Here is a 17,226-nt window from a genome sequence, read left to right as displayed (position 1 = left end):
ATATATTTTCCCTAGCCTTGGTTTCAAAAATGACTGGAGGGGGGTTGGGCTGAAATGTTCCAGAAAATTTGGAAAGCACAGAAAACTTCATCCCAAATGGTTAAAGTTAAGCAAAGTTAGAGGCAAAACAGTGTCATATAATGGGAAGTACTGGGAAACTTTAATGATAAGTGGTTCTACCAATCCCACATTGATATTTAGATTAGATTATAGATATGCACACACTTTTACAAAGGCTATATAAAATGTTTTTTCAAACACTGTTAAAGGAATGTTAAAACCAAAATTAATCTTGGCCAACTTGAGAAGATACACTGTTATGTCCACATACACTGAGATGAGAATCATTCAACCCAAAATTGCTTGGTCCAGAATTCATAGTCATTCTTTCCCACCATAGCCAACCTAGTGGGAGCCAGCAGAGGAAGAAAAGACACATACATGCATATGCCAAGCAGCAATTTCTAGGTCATGGAAGAGAAAAAAACAAATATTCACGAAGTCCAATAAATATCTAAACTGAGACCTGGAGCTTAGCTGGAAAGCATTGTGTGCTCCATCCTACAGCTCTGTAGTGATCCTCTATAAGCCATATAACTTCCCAAAATGATTCCCAGAGCATATCTTTTAGAAAAGCATCCAATCTTGATTTTAAAATATCTACATGGGGAACAAATATTAATAATGGAGTCTTCTATCTGGCAGCAAAAAGTATAACACAATCCAATGATTAATTATTCTCATTATCAACAAGCTACTCTTTCTTTCCAGTCTGAATATATCTAGCTTCAACTACCAGCCACTGAAACTTGTTATACCTGTCTGAAAGGATTGTTACTGATTAATAGTACAGCATGGAGACATTTGTAGTATGTAATTGCATCATCCCTTAACCTTCTCTTTGTTAAATTAAATAATTCAACCTCTTTGAGTCTATCAATATAAAGCACATTTTCTAGTCTTTTAGACATTTTTATGGCTGCTGTCTGAACATTCTTTTTGAATTTTTAGCATCAGAACTGGAGGCAGTGCCAAACACAGAAGTAAAATAACCTCCCTATCCTATTTATGTATCCCAGATTTGCATTAGTCCATTTGACCACAGCATGTCACGGGGGGTTCATGTTCAGGTGATTATCCACCACAACTCCCAAATCTGTTTCAAAAACAAGGAGTCCTGTGACACATTAAAGACTAACAGATTTATTTGGCCATAAGTTTGTGGGTATAAACCACTTTGTCAGATGCATACGTTTTACAATCTTTTTCAGTCGTCGGCTCCCGGGATTGAATCCTCCATCTTGTAAGTGTGACCTACATTTTTTGTTCCAAATGCATACATTAACATTTAGCCATATTAAAATACATATGTTTTGCCTGTGCCCAGTTCATTAACTAAATTGCTCTGAATCTGTGATTTGTCCTTTTTATTATTTACCACTACCCAGACTTTAGTGTCACCTGCAATCTTTATCAATGGCAATTTTATGTTTTCTTTCAAGTCATTAATAAAAATGCTAATAGAACCAAGAACTGAAAACTGTCACTGAGAGACTCACTAGAAGTATAGCTGTTTGATGATGATTCCCCTTTTACAATTACTTTTTGAGACTTATCAGTTGATACACATTCAATGAATTAAAAATACCTATGCTAATTTTATATCATTCTAATTCTTTAATCAAAATACCATGTAGTACCAAATACAGGCAGAATGTGCATCCAACAGGACTTTTTGCAGCTAAAAAGGTTCCCCCGCATCTTGGATGCTACAGAACTGGGTGCTATAGAAAACCCAAAGATAAATAAAAATTAGAGTGATATCACAAGCCACTTTTTCTTTATCCTCACCAAAGCAATGTCATCTTGTACCATGATCTTTGGGACCTTTCCTATTATGTTTTGCTCTTCTCTGAGGCAAGGCATTGTCAGTATAATGAAGCACACCACTTCTTGCTATCTGTCCAGTCAGAATCATGGAGTAAAAGTTCTCTATAAAATTCTTAATACTGGTGGATTCTACTTTGGAATAACAACTCCATATTTGGCTTGTCTACGCTTGCCCCTTTTTCCTAACATTTTCCATCATGGTTACTGACTCCACATCTCTAATAGTGGAAGCAAAATAGCCCACTAGTGCTTCCCCTACACTTGCGGCTTCTTGCGTGAGAAATATGCAAATTAGGCTAAGCGTGGACTATCGCCGAGCCTCTTTTGCATACCTAATGAGCCATTTTTGCAGAAAAAGCTCTCGCGCCAGAAGGAGCTGTCTACACTGCCCCTTCTTGTGCAACAAAAGCCCTCTTGTGTAATGCCATTATTCCTGAAAATAATCGGCGTAGTGGCATTGCACAAGAGGGGTTTTGTTGCACAAGAAGGGGCAGTGGAGACAGCTCCTTCTGGCACAAGAGCCTTTTCTGCAAAAATGGTGGCTCATTTGGTATGCAAATGAGGCTCAGCAATATTCCATGCTTAGCCTCATTTGCATATTTCTCGTGCAAGAAGCCGCGAGTATAGACATAGCCGTGAAGACCTATCTTTGGCTTTCAATTACTCTAACTCTGCTCAACACAGATGTAAATAATAAAAGGGTGGGAGTCTAATAGTGTTACATTCAGTAGTGTTTTACAGTACTACTATCCAGGTTTTATTCATACCTAGTCCCTTTTGAACCTGACCATATTAACAAACAAGTTTCTTATTTTGATAAATTGACTGTGCTTTGAAAATTAATTCTCTTGGATTTTATCACTAGAAAGGGATTAAGTCCAAGAAGTAGGGTTTGTAGGTTGTTTACTTTACATGATACATTACAAAAGAACTCTACATCCTGCACTGACAAAGATCCATAGACTTTTAAACACGCTATTATTGGAGAAACTAACATCATGCTTCAGGCTCAACAAGGACTCTCTTTGGATAGCCTACACTGCAATTTAAAAACCCACAGCTGGCTCGTGCCAACTGATGCAGACTCACAGATACTTGGGCTAAGGGGTTGCTTAATTTTGGTGTCAATGTTGGGGTTAAGGTTGTAGCCTAAGCTTTGGGATTCTCCCACATCACAGGGTTCTAGAGCCTGGCTACAGCCCAAGCCCAAATTTCTATGTAACCCACACACCTTGTGGGTGTGGTTCACTGTCCCATGTAGTGGCACTAAGAAAGACCACTTACAACAAGAGCTAAGAACAAGTGAGCTCTCCACCTTAAGTTGTGAGCCAGCTGCCTTTATATCTCAAGCTGTAGACGCTCATGTACTAAGCTCCAAAGGTCCTACCTATGAATCTGCCTGGTAGCAGTTACATCTACACAGCAATTAAACAGCCCCTTAGCACAACCCAAGGTCAACTGGCATAAGCCACCTGTGGGCTTTTAACTGCAATGTACACACCCCCTCTGTGATGGAATCAAAGTACTTCATAGATCCGTGGTCACCAACCCGTCGATCGCAATCGACTGGTCGATCGCGAGGCCTCGACCAGTCAATCACAAGGCGTTCGGGCAACCTCATTTTCCCCCCACCCCCGAGAAGTCCCACTACCTACCTCTAGTGTAGTACCGGCTTCCCGCGGGGTGGATGGAAGTCCTGTCTGAAGCCCGCATCATTTCGCAGGAGCAGGGAGGGGTTATCCCCGGGGCAGGCTCCCACAGGGGTTTGGCCCCTGAGCAGGCACGCGAGGTGTTTCCCTGCCCCGTGGGGGAGGGGGGGAGAAGGGGGAGTCAGGCCCGGAGGAGGCATGTGCTGGCTTCCCTCGGGGGGGGGGGGGAAATCCTGGGAGGAGGCAGATGCAGGGGACTCTCTGCTGCCATTGGCACCCTGTCCCCAGACCCTACTCCCCTGTCCCCAGCTACAGAACTCTGCCCCCATTCCTGTCCCCATTCCCTGAACTCTGTCCCCACCGGCACCCTGACCCCTGCTGCAGAACCCTGTCCTCTGCCCTCCCAGCAGCCTGTTCCCTCTCACCCCACAAAATGTATAATTATAAATGCTTCATTTTAGATTTAAATAGCATGAATAAAAAACAGACCATTTATTTCATACTTATAAACACATGATTTTAATTTTTATATCGCATAATTTAAAAATAAACTGTTTATCAGTGTGTAAGTAAGGGTTGGGGATAGCAAGTGATGGACAGGTGGATAATAGAGAGGGTGGGACTTCAAGGAAGGGGCAGGGCTTCAAGGAAGGGCGGGGTGGTAGATCTTCGCCTGTTCTGGGATTTAAAAAGTGATCTTGGGTGTAAAAAGGTTGGAGACCACTGTCATAGACCAATACGCACGCCATTGAACTGTGAACTTAAATGAAGTCAAGTGTTTTTTCAACATTTTCCTAACTGAGATTGGGGTCTCCTTAAAATGTTAATTAGAAAGGGGTGTCAAAGTCAGACAGGACTCACAGATTTGTCAGACCGCTCTGTTTATTAGCAAAGCCGCTCTGCTAAATGCACCCAGAAAGTGTGAGTGAGTACCATACAAGGTTCAAACTCCTTGATTTATACAGTCAAAAGAAAGCCAAGTTAACAAGATTAAAAGAGAGGCAAAACTTCACATGATTAGTATGAGGCTAGTCAAGTATCTTCATTTCCACATCAAGCACACAGCAATCTCCTGTCCATATCTCCCTGGTTATCTCACTTGTTTTCTGCCTGAAGCAAAATGCAGGACAATGTAGCACTTTAAAGACTAACAAGATGGTTTATTAGATGATGAGCTTTCGTGGGCCAGACCCACTTCCTCAGATCAAATAGTGGAAGAAAGTAGTCACAACCATATATACCAAAGGATACAATTAAAAAAATGAACAAATATGAAAAGGACAAATCACATTGCAGAACAGAAGGGAGATGCGGGGGGGGCGGAGGGGGAGGAAGGAAGGTAAGTGTCTGTGAATTGCTGATATTAAAGGTAGGGAGAGTGGGATGTTTGTGAGTTAATGGTATTACAGGTGATAATTGGGGAAACTGTCTTGGTAATGGGTGAGATAGTTCAAATTCTTGTTAAGTCCTTGTTGGCAAGTGTCGAATTTTAACATGAATGACAGTTCAGAGGATTCCCTTTCAAGTGCAGATGTAAAAGGTCTTTGTAGCAGAATGCAGGTGGCTAAGTCATTTAGAGAGTGTCCTTTCTGGTTAAAGTGGCAAGAAACTGTTTTCTCTTTGTGATCTTGTCTGATATCTGTTTTTTGGGCATTAATCCTTTGGCGAAGTGTCTGAGATGTTTGTCCAATGTACATAGCAGACGGACACTTTCGGCACATGATAGCATAGATTATATTTCTGGATGCGCAGGAATATGTGTTCTTGATCTTATAACTCACTTGGTTAGGTCCAATAATGGTATCAGCAGAATGAATATGTGGACAAAGCTGGCAACGGGGTTTGTTGCAAGGGAAGGTACCAGGGTTGGTATTAGTGTGGTATGTACTGTGGTGGTTGGTAAGAATCATCTTGAGGTTAGGTGGTTGTCTATAGGAGACTATGGGTCTGTCTCCCAGAGCCTCTTTGAGTATGGTAATCTGTTCCAATATAGGCTGTAGTTTATTGATAATGTGTTGGACAGGTTTAAGTTGGGGGTTGTAGGTGATGACAAGTGGTGTTCTATTGTTGGTTTTCTTGGGTCTGTCTTGAAGTAGATGGTTTCTAGGTATTCGTCTGGCTCTTTCAATTTGCTTTTTTATTTCTCTGGGTGGGTAGTTGAGATTTATAAATGCTTGGTAGAGATCCTGAAGCTTCTGGTCTCTGTCAGTGGGATTAGAGCAGATGCGGTTGTATCGAAGGGCTTGGCTATAGACGATGGATCGTGTGGTGTGTTCTGGATGGGAGCTGGATGCATGTAGGTAACTGTATGAGTCGGTGGGTTTTCTGTAGAGAGTGGTGTCTAATTTTCCATTGTTGATTTGTACTGTGGTGTCCAGGAAGTGGATCTCTCGTGTAGAATGGTCCAGGCTGAGGTTGATGGTGGGGTGTAGGTTGTTGAAATCTCTGTGGAATATCTAGCACCTAACGTTCCTTTTCCTATTATCCCAGGCCCACCTGGCTAGCACTCTGATCTACATACTTACAAACAACATTAACACACTTTTCTCCTTCCTGTTCAGGGACAAACAGTATTCCTCCAACTTATTCAATTATTACAGCATAATTCATCTTTCTCTTACAGTATAATTCTTTCTACTTTCACAGGGGTCTGAGAAACTAAGTTTTCGACTAGCTCCAAACACAAATTTATCAAACGTGCAAAACTATGCTTACCCAGGTTTCCAGCATACATTCATATGTGCTGCTGAAATTTTAAAAAGGCAAGTGCTTTTCTTTGCATCGGTACAGCATACCTTTTTTGGGAGCACTCACTGCTTTTCCCCAGGACATCCTCTAGCCAACTGTGCTAGCTGGAAGCCCACTCAGGACATGCGGCAATTAAAGGGGCCCCAACCTTCCAGGCATTTTTTTTTTTTTTTTGGCTCAACAAATTTTTATCAATTTTTTTAAACCATCTGGCAACCCTAGTACTAGCACTTTTTTTTTTTAAACAAAAAAAAAAAAAGCACTGCATAAAACCATGCTTTTATCATAGTAGTCTCTCCCAATCTAAGGCTTCACAGGCTTCCATTACCAATATAAAGAAGTACAACATAAAACAAAAGTTATTTTACACCCCAAAGGAAAACCCCTGTGTTATTTTTAGACAGGCACCAGGAGTTGCTGTTCTGTCTCCAATCAGTTCTGCTTTTGCTGCCTGACCTCTATATCACATCTATGCTGTCACTGTTTGACTGCACATCAGGATATGCTCATGCCTAAAGATGCCAACTATCTAATCCCACAAACCTAAAGACCCTTACCCACCACTTCCCAAAGCCGCACCTTTGTCCCACCCCTTCTCTGAGGAAGAACCAGGAGGGTTGGCAACCCTGCTCTTTCCCTTCCCTCCCTCCTTTGCTCACTCTCCCCAACCATCACTTACTTTCACCAAAAGTACAGGAGACAGTATGCGCTCTGGATGGGAGTTTGGGTGCAGGCTCTGGGAGGGAATTTAGGTGTACGATATGAACTCTGGGCTGGGGCAGAGGTGCAGGTGTGAGTCAAGGGTCTGGCATTTACCTCGGGTTGCTCCTTATAACAACCAGCACTTCTCCTGGTACCCACTGCCAGAGGGGAGGGATCAGAGGGTCTATGCTGCCCATAGGAACATCCCTGCAGCTCCCATTGGCCTCAGTTCCCAGCCAATAAGATCTGCACTTGGAGCAGCATACAGAGACCCCTTGACCCAGGGACTGCAGGACTGGTGCCAGCCACTGCTGAAAGCAATGCAGAGTGAGGGCAGGCAGGAAGCCTACCTTAGCCCCTCTGTGCAGCCAGACTGTTAGCATCCAAAATATCCCAGTTTGGTTGAAGTAGCCTCAGGGAAATAGGGCCTGATTCCAGGATACTCCCAGTGAAACCAGGAGGGCTAGCAATCCTGCTTACACCACACCCACAGGCTGCAGATCACAGTTTTAGGCAGCCTGCAACTGCACCTGAGCAGAGCTCTTGTCTCAGAGAAGGAAACTCTTGCCCTGTTGAATACTACACAGGGCAGTGACAAAAGCACTCACATATCTCAGTAATGAGGTCAGTACAAAAGTCTAGACACATAAACTAGGCACCTGAGAGGAGTAGCAGGCTCTAGAAGAAAGACTAAACATGAATATCATGGCATACTGGCCTCCAATGGCCTACCAAGTCATACTGCTGCATTCCAAGAGCCTACCAGAACACAAAAGGACACAGAAGAATAGTTCCTTTCCACCACAGGGAACTGAAGGTGGGAAATGCCACAACAATTTGGGACAAAAGGGGAATAGAAAGTTGCACTCTCACATCTCATGAACAGATGAAAGCTGCAGCGGAATAGAGTAGACACATTCCCTGATCTGCAGAGGATTTAAAACTGAAACTGAAGATTGAACACCTACTCTCCTTTTCCAGAAAAGTCAATCTCAATGATTCACTGGAGAAAAACATGACTGCCTAAGAGTTGTCTGGCATCTTACTCTTCTATCAACTGGATTTCCCTTGAGAACTTTATTTACACAGACTTTCCAAAAAAAGAAAAAAAAAGTTCACCTGCATCACACTGCCACACAAAACCAACACACAAAAGAAACTTGAGTTGATCACACTGTCAAAGCAAGTGTTATTTTCACAGTCGCTACTTTCTAGCAAGTCTCTTCCTGAGACTAATGAACAGAAAATTAAGGATAGAAAAAAATGTAAAGCTGCCAAGTAATATGCACTCATTCTCCCACTTCACTACTAATACTGCAAAATTGATTAATAGAACTACTTCCTCACTACTTTCACCCCTTATGGTCACTTAGACCTTGTCAAAGTGGATGACAAATGCTATCTTTCTGTTCCACTCCCTTTGCACAGATCTAAGCAACCACATGAAGTGCATGGAAGTAGAGAAACCGGTTCTCCAGTTAGGGCCTACTACAGCAGAACTTAGTTTGAAGACAACCTAAGGAGTACAGCTGGCCTGCAGTTTGGAAGAATTAGTGAACTGGCTCTTAAGCCCCACAGCAGTTCAATGGTAACTCAAAGCATGGTTGTGATATTTTTGTGCCTATTTACTGCTAGCCTTTTTGTGCCTATTTACTCTAACCCTTAGCTGTGGTTCCTAATTAGCAACTTCTGTGTTAGCTGCTCTAACCAATGGGAATGATCACCTATGTCATTGTGACTGACACAGTGAAGATTTAGATATTCTGTCCTCACAAGTGTTTCAAACCTATAAATAACAAAGTCCAGGTGCAGATCACATACAGCTATTATGCATAATATCTCCATTAATTGTTGTTAGCAACAGTAACTCCTAATTCTACCATATACTTCTCCAGCAAGGCCAGTTCTGACAGGAAACAGGAAACCCACAGTACTCTCTGGTTTCTCAGAATTTTATTCAGTCACGGCTTATCTCCTGTGTCATCAGAACAATGTGTGACTACTCTCTAGCAGAACTTTTTAAGACCTACAGTTCAGGAGAGGCAATTGCAGTTTAAATAATAACAATCTACTTGGTTTACAGGCTCTATCATTTGAAAGTCAAGATAATCCCTCTTGTGCATTACTCTCTCATCCACACACACCCAGTTTCAACTCTCCCTGGATTTGTCCTCTGGTTAGACTACAGGATAGATATATCCACTGGGAACTCAGACATTATCTAATTATCTCTGTGTTTTTCTATGGAGCCTATGCTTCACTGCTGTTTAAAATTAACCTTTCTCAGTTTCTGTGGTAAGTGTTTTGATTCAAATCTCCTTGTCAGTTTGGGTGCAGCTGGTTCTGAATTCTTCATACTTTCCACAAAGGAGAGAGGACATTCTCTAGGCACTTGTGACAAATAATAACTAAAAGTACAAACATGTACTGGGCTGCTGAAACAGTTTTTATAGTGGGGGTCCTGAGAGCCATTAAACCAAACTGTAAACCCTATATCTACTGCAAACCACTTCTAGCCAGGAACTGCAGCCGCATCCCCCACACCTCGAGTTCCAATATACTATGTACAGCTGAACAAAATGGTTCAGGCAAAAATTCAAAGCATGTTTCATGTGCTGGGTAATAACATGAGAGGACTGCTTACTTATTAACCAAAACCACTCTGTATTCAACCTGCAATCCATGATCCTCCCTCCAGGTTCCATGGAGATTACTATAATCAAAACTCAAACACTGTACATTCAGTTCAAACACTGCAAATATTGCAGCATTTTGTAAATTCCCATGCTGAGGCCTCTAAGACCTTATGTATATAAATGTAGGGAAGGAGACCCACCTCCTTCTTGTGTGTAGTGCAGCATAGTTCCATGCTGCAGGATTGCAGAAAGGTGGTCTTGTGACCCAGGTACTCAGCAAGCACAAAGGAAATTGGAGTTCAGTTCCAGGCTCAGCTATAGACTTTCTGTGTGATCTTGGATGTGTTATTTACTTGGTCTGTGCCTTGGTACCTCATCTCTAACATGAGTATACTCCTCTGGCTTCCAAAGGTGTTAGAAAGATAAATTCATTATAAGGTTATTAGAAAAACAGACTTCAGTGCTAACAGCCATATAATATTCAGATCTCATTCCTAGCAAAGAGACAGGAGGATAAGTAAGACTCATGCTCTACACATTTATTCCTAGATAATGCAGGTGAACAATGACTATAGATGAAGTGGAACTGAAAAGAATTTTTAAAAGGTAGCTGAAATACATATGTGAGGCTTTCTTAATGACAGATGAAAACTGAGAGGGTTTCAGTGGAGGAATGAAAATATCCTGGACGGGACTAAGAAGAAGATAGATAGGGTGATTCAATGTGATTTGTTCTTTAAAGATCAGGGACCAAACTGAGACCTAGCACCAAGCAACGGGCCTACTCTTTTCTCAAACACAAACACACACACACACACAAACACACACACACCATTCCTTACTCTTCTGCATTCTAAGTCAGGCTGCTTCTTATTTCCTCCCAATGCCTGGATGCCAGTAGGTGGGTCATTTAAAGCACAAGAAGAACAGTTTCCTTACTTCGTTTGGGTGCCAGGTACCACAGTGCTGCTCATCTGCTACAGTTCCAGGAAAAAGCATGCTCAGTTGCTCTGTAGAGATGATGCACACACAGTCGGATAAAACAGGAGAGTAGAGGATATACTCACTACAGTGAGAATCTTTGGAAAATGTAGTGCCCGAACTCTCTACTGAGGATGTACAAACTGATCCAACTAGATTTACTGACCAGCCACCCTAAGTGTGATTACTGAGGACAGGAGAGGCAGGGGTCACCAGGTCATCACTTGCATCAGCCTCTACTCAATAGGGGGCACCTCCTTCCTGCACTGGGTAAGTGCAGCTCCCAGCCCCACACAAGTCCCTCACAACCTGGGCAGAGGGGCAGGGAAGGAGTGGGAGAAAACACCAAGCAACATGGAGACAGGGAAAGAGATGGGGCAGAGACAGGACCTCAGGAGAGAGAGAGAGGGCAAAGGTGGGGCCTCAGAGGAAGAGATAGGGCAAGGACAGGATCTTGGGTGGAAGCTACAGGGCAAGGGCAGGGCTTTAGAGAAGAGGCAGAGCCTCAGGAGGGAGGAGGCAGAACAGGGGAAGTTCTGGCACTCCTGCTGGAGTGTAGTTTTTAAATACAATAGAACCTCAAAGATACAAACACCAGAGTTACAGATTGACCAATCACCTGGACACCATGTGCAACCAGAGAAGGATACAGTGTTTTTACTCCCCTGTGCACACGCATACATTTATACACACCTACCTGCCTGGAACAGGACAAGCTCCAGACTCATGATGAGGCTGAGTAGGGAGCTCAGTTGCTGATGAGTTCGTGGCCTAGAGTGTTAGCTGCTGGATCTGGAGCCCGAACTGTGCTTGTTTAAAGTTACAGACGTTTCAGAGTTACAGACAACCTCCATTGTCAAGGTGTCCGTAACAATGAGGTTCTACTGTATTACCAAGTTGGCAAACCTAGTTGGCAACTTTTGTTAGTGCCACTCTGTTCATCTGAGGAAGTGGGTTTTGTCCATGAAAGCCCTTTGAGAAGTTTGATTAGGAAAGTTTTTCCTAAACACCTGTAAAATAAGACAAAAGAAATACAGTGACACCTTGTGGCGAAACGTTTCAGAGGGATGGCTGTGTTAGTTTGTAATTTTAAAAACAAGTAGTCCCATGGCACCTTAGGGTACATGTACACTGCACCATTCCTTGAAATAAGATACACAATTTGAGCTATGCAAATTGTGTATCTTATTTCAATGCTATTTCAAAATAGCTTATTTCATCATTTGGTGCTGTCTACACAGAGCCAAATTTTGAAATAAAGCGCTATTCCGAAACACCCATTTACTTCTCGTAGAATGAGGTTTACAAGGATATCGGAATAGCAAGTCCAAAATAACGAGGCTTGCTGTGAAGCTGTGGGATAGCTATTTCGGGATACTCTGGTATCCCAAAATAGTATTGCAGTATAAATGTAGCCTTAGAGACTAACAAAAATATATAGTATCATGAGCTTTCATAGGCAAAACCCACTTCTTCAGATGTGCTTGAGTGGAGCTTGTGGTGAAAATATCCTCTTACATCAGTTCTGATAATCATGAGACTTGTCTGAGAACATGCTGCTGATACTGATGCTTATAATACAGTATTTATTCTGCTTCATAGAAGTTTTCTAAAAAAAAACAAACAAAATACAATATTGGAAATATAAGAATGTCCACTAAAAAGATTATTTCTAAAAATAATCCAAGTAGACAACTGGCCCAAGAGTTTGAACCAAAAGCATAACTAGACCTACAGCTTCTATTTAATATTTCAACATGACTAATAAATAAATATATCAAACATAAAAATTATCAGTTACTCTCATTGAATGGTATCATATGTTTCTTCATTCATCCATCATTTGGAAAAGTAGCTGGATCTAGTGCAGTGATTCTCAAACTTTTTGGCCTGTGGCCCATCTTGCTCAACACAGACCTTTTTGTGGACCACCAACCTACCACCTATGATGAATAAAATGGGTGCAGGACATATGGTGCAGGAGCAGACTGGGGATGGTGGGGTCTGTGAGGGAGGGAGAGTGTAGGAGCACAGTGGGATTGTGGGGTGTTGGCGGAGGGGTGGGAGAGTGATTGGGGTGCAGGGTCTGGGCATGAGGGGGGCAATTATTAGGGGTGGGAGAATACTGTCTGCTGGCCCCACCCCTGGGAACTACTGAATAATCGTGTAACCAATAAAATTTGGTGCAGTTACATGATTATTCAATTAAACTTTATCTAATATTCCTAGCACTTACCTGGATCTGTGCCTCCTGCTGAGAAAGCCTCCAGGCTGTGGGGAGGGAGAGCAGCAGCACATAAATCGCTTCCTTACCCCGCAAGCTGGATCCAGCCTGCAAGTCTTGCCCACCCACTTCCCACCCCCTGCAGTAGGAAGCCGGCGCTGGTGCTCCATTCTCACAGTGAAGTGGAGGGACTGGAGCACCAACTCAGCCTTCCCGCTTCAGGCAGGGGCCAGCCCCAAGACTGTGACCTACCTGCAAGACAGTCGTGGGCCATTAGTGGTCTGCAGACCACACTTTGAGAACCACTGATCTAGTGGATTGATTTCAGGAGTTTGTGTTAATACTTATTGTAGCCAGACATGAACCCCATCTTGGTTTCCGCCCCCACGCCCCCCAGAGAGCAAGAGAAAGGCAGTCAGCCTTTGATGCCCTGGGAACACAGGTGTGCTGCCTGTCCCTGACTCTACCATAAACAGAAACCAGACAGTAAATGGGCTAGCTGACGACCCGGGGCCTCCCGCCGTCCTGATGGCTAGTACCAGTAATTGACATGCCTGCACTGTCCCAGGAGAGGAATCTTCACCCATCGCATACCAGAGGTGCCCATTGTCTGCATTTTCCCAGGTGTAAATTATGCTTTGCACCCTGCGTGGGAAACTTGGCATTCAAAGGCATTTTTCCTAATTGGCCACTTGAGACCAGGAAGAAGCCTACATGACCCAAGGGGTATAAAGAGGGGTATAGTAGCCCACCCCATTTGAGCTCCAATCATCTATACCATCTATACCATCTATACCATATATATCGATATATATATTGATTGTCTCCCGAGGTCTGTGGGATGCCCAACCTCGCCCTACTTCTTCCCGAGGGATTGAGAGAAAGACGCTGGCCACGCCAAATCTGGAATGCAGGGGTGAGAATTATACCTGCTAGGTATAATTTTGCATGCATTTAATAAGAGCTCAGAGAACCAAAAGGGTTTCATGGTACCTGTAAGTGACTTATTAGTGTAATTTCTGTCCTGTCCTTTGTAGTGACTGTGTTATCTGTAACACAGTAGTAGCATTTAACAACTAAGTTTACCCTGTAACAATAAAATAGTAACTGTTTAAGCTTTAACCTGACTCCTTCAGTTGCTGTAACAGAACCAAGCACAATTTTAAAAGAACTTCAGCCGGTCATAAGGGACTCACTGCCCTGACCGTCGGCTGACACTTATATGTGCAACTTTATGAATTTCTTCATAAATCAGATTAAGTATCCATAAAAGTGGAAAGTAGATTTAAAAATAAATAATTTAACATTAGCTTCTATGTTATATTTTGTTGTTTGTTAATTTGATTTGGAAGTGGTTTCATAAATTTGGTAATAGAGATGGAGCCACGCAATGAATTAGAATCTGAGCCTGAACTTTCCTGAAGTTCAAATAAGCTAACTCATTCTAGCAAGGAGAATTATCTATGAAAAGATCCTGCTCTTCTATTTTCTTGCTGGATTTTAATAATCATTATTTTATTTCAACACAGGCAAATTTTCAATACCTTTTGAATATTTTACTTGTATGAATTTTCCATTTATTTTGATAACGTATGTGTTTCTTCTGTAACTGATATAAAATAAGAAATAATGTACTAATTCTAAAGTGTGTAATTGAAAAAGTATTTGAAACTCTCACTCCTAGAAGAAAATAAAATCAATATTATGTTCTTACAATTATAAAAAAAATTGTAAAAAAAGATTATATACATAGATGGGAGCTATTAATTTCTAAAATGCATATACATATGGGAGTTGTTTAATAATCCTTGTGATTATTATATCAATATAGAAAATACATGAAAAACAGACATAACGACTGTGTCTAGATTGGCATGATTTTCCAGAAATGCTTTTAACTGAAAAATTTTCCGTTGAAAGTATTTTCGGAACAGAGAGTCTAGATTGGCACTGATGCTTTTCCGCAAAAGCACTTTTTACAGAAAAGCGTCTGTGCCCATCTAGACGTGCTTTTCCGCAAAAAAGCCCCGATTGCTATTTTCGCGATCAGGGCTTTTTGCGGAAAACAAATCTGAGTTGTCTACACTGGCCCTTTTGCACAAAAGCTTTGCACAAAAGGGACTTTTGCCTGAACGGGAGCAGCATAGTATTCCCGCAAGAAGCACTGATTTCTTACAGTAGGAAGTCAGTGCTTTTGCGGAAATTCAAGCGGCCAGTGTAGACAGCTGGCAAGTTTTTCCAGAAAAGCGGTTGATTTTCCGGAAAAACTGGCCAGTCTAGACACAGCCAATGGATATGTCTAGACTACATGCCTCTGCCAACAGAGGCATGTAAATTAGACTACTCGACATAGTCAATGAAGCAGGGATTTAAATATCCCCCGCTTCATTAAAATAAAAATGGCTGCTGCGCTATGCTGGCTCAGCTGATCGTCAGCACAGCACGGCAGTCGAGACGCGGGTCGGTCGACAGGGAATGCCTTTGTTGACCGCTCCTGTAAACCTCGTTTCATGAAGCATAAGGGAGCGGTTGACAAAGGTGTTCCCTGTCAACCGATCCGTGTCTTGAGTGTCGCGCTGTGCCGATGATCAGCTGAGCCGTCATAGCGCGGTGGCCATTTTTATTTTAATGAAACCGAGGATATTTAAATCCCTGCTTCATTGACTATGTCGGGTAGTCTAATTTACATGCCTCTGTCAGCGGAGGCATGTAGTCTAGACATACCCAAATGCTGGGCTTTTCCTTCTTAGCATTGTTCAAGTGCTGATATAACAAAAAAGTTACTTCATAATAGTGCAAGATAAAAGAAAAACTCATTTTTTATAATTAAAAACTCTTTTATTTGATAAAAGTAATAGAAAAAATTGTCAATGAATGAACAGAAAACTATCAGTTAATAAGGAGACCAAAAACAAGTCTGTGCGTGTGTGTACCACAAGGCTGTCAATTACCAGTCCTTTTAAACACTTGTGTGCTTAACTTTAATGTCATGAATAGTTAAGTTGAAACCAAGCTTGATGTTCATTGGATAAGAGTCTAAGGGTATGTCTGCATTTCAATAAAACACCTGTGATATTGTCACAACTGGCCTAGGTCAGGCTCACAAGGCTTGGGCTGCCAGGCTTTAAAACTGCATTGTAGATGTTCAAGCTTGGGCTGAAGTCTAGGAACCTGGAGACTAAGATCTGTGAACCTGTAAGTCTACATTGTTTTTGTTTTTTTTTCCCTTGGCAAGCTGGAATCAGTTGACCCAGACTACAAGAGCCTTGCAAGGTGGGCTGAGGCTCCCAAAGCTTGGACTGCAGCCTGAGCCCCAACACAGAATCATGGAATACTAGAACTGGAAGGGGTCTTGAGGAGTCATCAAGTCCAGTTCCCAGCACTCATGGCGGGACCATGCACCATCTCTGAGAGACCACCCCTGACAGGTGTTTGTCTAACCTCCTTTTAAATATCTCCAATGATGGAGATTCCACAACCTCACTATGCAATTTATTCCAGTGCTTAATCACCCTGGGTATGTCTACACTACCCCGCTAGTTCGAACTAGCGGGGTAATGTATGCATACCACACTTGCTAATGAAGCCCGGGATTTAAATTTCCCGGGCTTCATTAGCATAAAGCCGGCTCTGCCATTTTTAAAAGCCGGCTTGTTCGAACCCCGTGCCGCGCGGCTACATGCGGCATGGGCTAGATAGTTCGAACTACGTAGTTATTCCGAACTATCTGTACGCCTCGTGGAACGAGGCGTACAGATAGATCGGAATGGCTACGTAGTTCGAACTATCTAGCCCGGGCCGCGTGTAGCCGCGCGGCACGGGGTTCGAACAAGCCGGCTTTTAAAAATGGCGGAGCCGGCTTTATGCTAATGAAGCCCGGGAAATTCAAATCCCGGGCTTCATTAGCAAGTGCGGTATGCATACATTACCCCGCTAGTTCGAACTAGTGGGGTAGTGTAGACATACCCCCTGACTGTTAGGATCCTTTTTTCCTAATGTCCAACCTAAATCTTCCTTACTGCAATTCTTGTTCTATCATCAGAGGTTAAGGAGAGTATTTTTTCTCCCTCCTTGTAACACCTTGACTACAATTAAATAGTTCCTTAGCCTGAGGCCTTCAAGCCTGAGTCAGCGGGCACAGGGCTCCCCCAGGTTTGTAATTGCAGTGTAAACATACCTTACATGAGTGGGTTTGACCTACAGAAATAAGGAGTGGAAGAAAAGAATGTGACAGGGAGATCTATTTTATAGAATCATAGAACACTAGACCTTGAAGGGACCTCGAGAGGTCATCAAGTCCAGTCCCCTACCCTCACGGCAGGACTCAGTACCTTCTAGACCATTCCTGATAGATCTAGCCTGCTCTAAAATGGAGATGGAGATTTTATCATACAAC

Source organism: Pelodiscus sinensis, chromosome 3 (assembly GCF_052426305.1).
Source record: "Pelodiscus sinensis isolate ZL-2025 chromosome 3, ASM5242630v1, whole genome shotgun sequence".
NCBI lineage: Eukaryota > Metazoa > Chordata > Testudines > Trionychidae > Pelodiscus > Pelodiscus sinensis.
Note: the sequence above shows the minus strand (reverse complement) of the source record.